The sequence below is a fragment of the Leucoraja erinacea genome, unplaced genomic scaffold (assembly GCF_028641065.1).
Source record: "Leucoraja erinacea ecotype New England unplaced genomic scaffold, Leri_hhj_1 Leri_193S, whole genome shotgun sequence".
Lineage (NCBI taxonomy): Eukaryota > Metazoa > Chordata > Chondrichthyes > Rajiformes > Rajidae > Leucoraja > Leucoraja erinaceus.
Window position 1 is genome coordinate 193,647 of NW_026576094.1, and position 6,229 is coordinate 199,875.

General features: G+C 42.6%; 1 non-coding gene across 1 annotated transcript; it reads left to right on the forward strand.

Annotated features, from left to right (window-relative positions):
* The first annotated feature begins 5,863 nt into the window (after positions 1-5,863).
* trnas-uga (transfer RNA serine (anticodon UGA)) lies at positions 5,864-5,945 on the forward strand. Its single transcript has one exon. It is a non-coding gene; the product is annotated as a tRNA-Ser (tRNA).
* Positions 5,946-6,229: the final 284 nt, after the last annotated feature.

Consider the following 6,229-nt stretch of genomic DNA (forward strand, 5'->3'; position numbering starts at 1 on the left):
GTAGCACCTCACATTTATCAGCATTAAACTCCATCTGCCATCTTTCAGCCCATTTTTCCAAATGGCCTAAATCACTCTGTAGACTTTGGAAATCCTCTTCATTATCCACAACACCCCCTATCTTGGTATCATCTGCATACTTACTAATCCAATTTACCACACCTTCATCCAGATCATTGATGTACATGACAAACAACAAAGGACCCAACACAGACCCCAGAGGCACCCCACTAGTCACCTGCCTCCAACCCGATAAACAGCCATCCACCATTACCCGCTGGCTTCTCCCATCCAGCCACTGTTGAATCCATCTTGCTATTCCTGCATTTATAACCATATAACCATATAACATATAACAATTACAGCACGGAAACAGGCCATCTCGACCCTTCTAGTCCGTGCCGAACACATAATCTCCCCTAGTCCCATATACCTGCGCTCAGACCATAACCCTCCATTCCCTTCCCATCCATATAACTATCCAATTTATTTTTAAATGATAAAAACGAACCTGCCTCCACCACCTTCACTGGAAGCTCATTCCACACAGCTACCACTCTCTGAGTAAAGAAGTCCCCCCTCATGTTACCCCTAAACTTCCGTCCCTTAATTCTCATGTCATGTCCCATTGTTTGAATCTTCCCTACTCTCAGTGGGAAAAGCTTTTCCACGTCAACTCTGTCTATCCCTCTCATCATTTTAAAAACCTCTATCAAGTCCCCCCGTAACCTTCTGCGCTGGAAAGAATAAAGCCCTAACTTGTTCAACCTTTCTCTGTAACTTAGTTGCTGAAACCCAGGCAACATTCTAGTAAATCTCCTCTGTACTCTCTCTATTTTGTTGACATCCTTCCTATAATTAGGCGACCAAAATTGTACACCATACTCCAGAATTGGCCTCACCAATGCCTTGTACAATTTTAACATTACATCCCAACTTCTATACTCAATGCTCTGATTTATAAAGGCCAGCAAACCAAAAGCTTTCTTTACCACCCTATCTACATGAGATTCCACTTTCAGGGAACTGTGCACAGTTATTCCCAGATCCCTCTGTTCACCTACATTCTTCAATTCCCTACCATTTACCATGTACGTCCTATTTTGATTTGTCCTGCCAAGATGTAGCACCTCACACTTATCAGCATTAAACTCCATCTGCCATCTTTTAGCCCACTCTTCCAACTGGCATAAATCTCTCTGTAGACTTTGAAACTCCACTTCATTACCCGCAACCCCACCTATCTTAGTATCATCTGCATACTTATTAATCCAATTTACCACACCATCATCCAGATCATTGATGTACATGACAAACAACAGTGGACCCAACACAGATCCCTGTGGCAGCCCACTCGTCACTGGCCTCCAACATGACAAACAACCATCCACCATTACTCTCTGGCATCTCCCATTCAGCCACTGTTGAATCCATCTTGCTACTCCACCATTAATACCCAACCATTGAACCTTCTTAACCAACCTTCCATGAGGAACCTTGTCAAAGGCCTTACTGAAGTCCATAAAGACAACATCCACTGCTTTACCCTCGTCAATTTCCCTAGTAACCGCTTCAAAAAATTAAAGAAGATTAGTCAAACATGACCTTCCAGGTACAAATCCATGTTGCCTGTTCCTAATCAGACCCTGTTTATCTAGATGCTTATATATATTATCTCTAAGTATCTTTTCCATTAATTTGCCCACCACTGAAGTCATACTAACAGGTCTACAATTGCTAGGTTTACTCTTAGAACCCTTTTTAAACAATGGAACAACATGCGCAGTACGCCAATCCTCGGGGACTACTCCCGTTTCTAATGACATTTGAAATATTTCTGTCATAGACCCGGCTATTTCTACACTGACTTCCCTCAATGTCCTAGGGAATATCCTGTCATGACCTGGAGACTTATCCACTTTTATATTTTTCAAAAGTGTCAGTACTTCTTTTACTTTGAACCTCATAGTATCCATAGCTACTCTACTAGTTTCCCTTACCTCACATAATTCAATATCCTTCTCCTTGGTGAATACCGAAGAAAACCAACCTCTACCAACCTCTAACTGAGCCTCAAGCTCAAGCTACTATACTTCTAATAATTCGCGCATTCATATACAATACTTTTAATTCATTACGCATCTCACCTTTCACATTAATCCCTATTAAACTTGGTCATACTCTCCTCTCCCTTTGTCCACTTCCTTTCCAGTTAATTCGGGGGTCATTAACTATCCATTCCCTTTAATTTCGACATCGACTATCCCATTTGCCACCCCAACCCCCCTTGTAGCAGTGGCAAACCTGCCTGCCAGAATGCTGGTCCACCACCTGTTAAGATGCAATCCGTCCTTTTTGTACAGTTCCCACTTACTACAAAACATATCTTAGTGATCTAAGAATCTAAATACGTGCCCCCTGCACCAGTTCCTCACCCACACATTCAGGTCCCGTATCGCCCTATTCCTGCTCTCGCCAGCATGGGGAACTGGAACTAAACCGGAGATAACCACCCTGGATAGTATTCAGCATTTTATCGTGCTCTCTAAAGTCACGCTGTAGAATATTCATCCCCTTCTTTCCGACATCGTTGGTGCCGTCATGCGCTACCTATTCCGGCTGTTCACCTTCGCCCTTGAGGATTTTCTGCACTCTGTCCGTGACATCCTGTATTCTGGCGCCAGAGTATCTGAATGGACACTGCCTTTCCAGCTCATCATTGGTCCTCTTCCTCATTTACCTATCATTTTCAAGTCTAGCACCGATGTTAGAATTGACCCACGAGTGACCCCGAGTGAAATACTCGTGGTTGTGTACGAGATTGCAATTTTATGATCAAGAGTTTAACCGAGTTCCCACGGGTATGATTGCCGTTTACTTGTCATTTCTGCGATGGTCCAAGTTCGTCTCCCGAGTTACCAAGTTCCTCTCCCGAGTTACTTTTGAGCCAACAACGTCTACTGACGTGTTGTAAATTCGTCACATGGTAAAAATTACTATATTCATGAAAGTTAAGTGTGGATTTGTTTCTCATTTTAGTGTAAGTAATTTCATTCCATCTGTCTTTTCTTTAAAACGTGGTTATCATGTGTCTGCTTATCTGATGGTAGATCTCAAAACTTGTCATTGAGTCTTTGCGTTGTCTTTTTTATTGCCCGAAGTAAGGCTTGTGCTCCATTTCTCAGTTGAATGAGGGTATATACTGGAAACACTTATTTGTGCTTCATTTGTTGATTTGCATCTTTGAGAGGCCTTTTTAAGACCACCGTGTTGTTTGCTGTGCTGCTCCTGTTCTCACTAAGTACAAAAAAGCGTGTTTTAATTGAAAAAGGTGAATATAGACCTTATTTCATATTCACCCTGCAGTCTGTCTTATTTTCTGATCTACTGAGAGGGGACAATTTTTAACATTTAAAATGCACAGCATATGAGGCACCTGAGTCCTTAACTCTAACAAATGATTGTGAGAATCAAGATGTGAATATATTGCGCCACTTCCTCAATTGTGTGTTGTAGGATGAAAGGAATATTACATTCAAGTCATGAGACTTTGTAGTGATATTAAAATGAAGACTTCCAGACATCATTTGATCTTGATAACAAATAACTATATTTTATTGTCCGACGTCTTCAACAGTAAATCTGACTCGTGGAAAACTTTCAACATGTCTGAACATTTTCAATAGTTATCAAGTTTCACGGGTACCTGCCGTTAACGCAACGAGTCGCTAAGTCGCTTCCACGAGTTCCGACGTCCTCGCGACGTTAATGGTACGTGATTACCACGAGGTAAATTTGTTTTCAAACTCATGGTCACTCGTGGGTCAACCCGCACCCCGTGACAGGGGTTTTATGAGGACTATCTGATATTATATCTTAAAAAGGCGAACCACGTTTGTTGACCGCTACACAACTGATATTTTATGGGTATCCAGCAAAGATATCAAAATCTCAGACAAATCCGCATTTCGCTCTTCGAATGCTTCCCGCGAAGCCTGGCATGAATTGCATCCCGTCCTGTGGGTTTATACACGTTTAAACTTATTATGGCAACAAATATATTTCATTTCTTTGTCGCAACCTGCCGCAGATTCTCAACATCCTTTCCATGAGTTTTCCAACTGCAAAACCTCGAATGTCAATTAAACGGATTCACTAAAAACCTCACGTGTGCCTCTATCACCACTCAGCGATTGCAGCCGTTGTCCCCATTGGGATCCAGCCTCAAGCTATTTATTTTACTGTCTTTGATATATTTATAGATCGTCTTCCAGTTTACTGCCATCTAGTCTCCCATTATCCCGGGATCATAGTTATTTAGTGTTGTCTTCCGCATTCGTTTTTTGCGCCTTTTTGCGCTTGTTGATATGTGTGACAGTAATCTATGCCATGTCCTTTATGTATCCTCTTTCTTCAACCCGCAATATCCCTCAACATTCAGGGTTCTACATTCAAGCTACTGCGGAATGTTACCATGACAGGGACATGTTGGCTTTGCTATTACTGTATTGAATGCTTCAGTTTTGCAGTTCTAGATTTACTTACTAAACTTTCTTCCCGTAAAACAAGTGCCTAGCTTGCTTACTTTCTTGCTTGCAGTAATGCGTGTAGTTGTTCCTGGCCTGAGCGCTGCACCAGAAACGGGAGTGAGCTGGAGAAAGAAATGATGGGGGAACAGGCAGTACACTGGGAAATAACTGATAATGAATATTTACAGAAGTTTTCAGATCTTATGTGATGCCAATGCTGTGGTAGGCCAAGATGTAATGTCACTGACGTCCGATGTCAGAATGTTTCCCAGACCATGTTAAATGTTGGAATCTGTTGATGCGGATGGGAGAGATGAAGGGAAATGAAAGGGCGGAGCAATACCCGATTCAAAGGAAACGAGGACAAGGTGAACGAGAGGAGATGACGAATGCAGCCTAATTGGGTTGAACCCTCGCGCTTACACAGTCCACTTTACAATGCGAACAATTTTGGGATGGTGACGGCGGAACAATTATATATTTATTTCGTTTATGACGACCAGATTACCAACCGCGATCCTCACGTTCCATCCCACCCGAAAACTGAGGATCTGCTGATCGGATTATTAGGCTGAACACGTCACAGTCGATAATGCTCAGCCACTGGATAGAGGTTGGGTTTCACCCATTGGGTGCAGTGAGCATGATATCACTGAAACGATCCATATCCCGATAATTGTCGTTACGTCGAGCCACCTAACTGGGAGAACAGCTTAACACTCATCGATGCTCAACCGACCGAGTGATGTGTAGTTCCTCGTGACGTGACATGTGCTTCTCCACTGATTGGTCATTTAGACATTTCAGGAGTAATGGGAAAAGAATAATGCAGTGTCACGCGCATTGAATAATTTATGAGGTAATTAATGAAATGGACTTGACTACGGAAACACCATCAGGCGGATGAAATACCGTTGCGTCGGTAAACCTGGCTTCAGGGTTCTGATACGAATGGAAGAGAGATATGAAAATGTTGGAATCGCATAAAATAAGGACAATTAACAAATCCGACGTGAGCTCTAGTAATGACGGAGAATAACTGAGTAATGTCAAAATGTGGGCAGCAACCTCTTCGTAATTGTTGCAGAAGGCAATGGCGTCTCAGTCTCACTAGGTCTTCCTTGCCAACCGTCCACAAACACGATGCAATTCCAGTTATATAAATCCAATTTTCTTTGGAACGCTACTTAGCATCGTCTGCTATTTTAGCTCTGTATAAAGAAAACGGGGACATCATTTCAAACCCAGACATCATGCTGAGCAGCGTATACACCCATTACAGTTTCATACGGCGCCCTTTTCTGAATCCTTCTGCAACAAAGGAGCTGAAGAGAGCTGCGATGGCCGAGTGGTTAAGGTGTTGGACTTGAAATCCAATGGGGATTCCCCACGCAGGTTCGAATCCTGTTCGCAGCGTCGTTTTCTTCAGGCGCCTTATACTGAACGGCCGATAATTCCTCATATTTTTACTTCCCCTTCAGGACATATGAAGCCTCATCCATCCTTGTCCACATTCAACAGGCCACTTTCTTTTGTATTGCTGTCCTATGGATGGGGCAGTAACGTACTTTCGATGTTTCAAATGTCATTAGAAACGGGAATAGTCCCCGAGGATTGGCGTACTGCGCATGTTGTTCCATTGTTTAAAAAGGGCTCTAAGAGTAAACCTAGCAATTATAGACCTGTTTGTTTGACTTCAG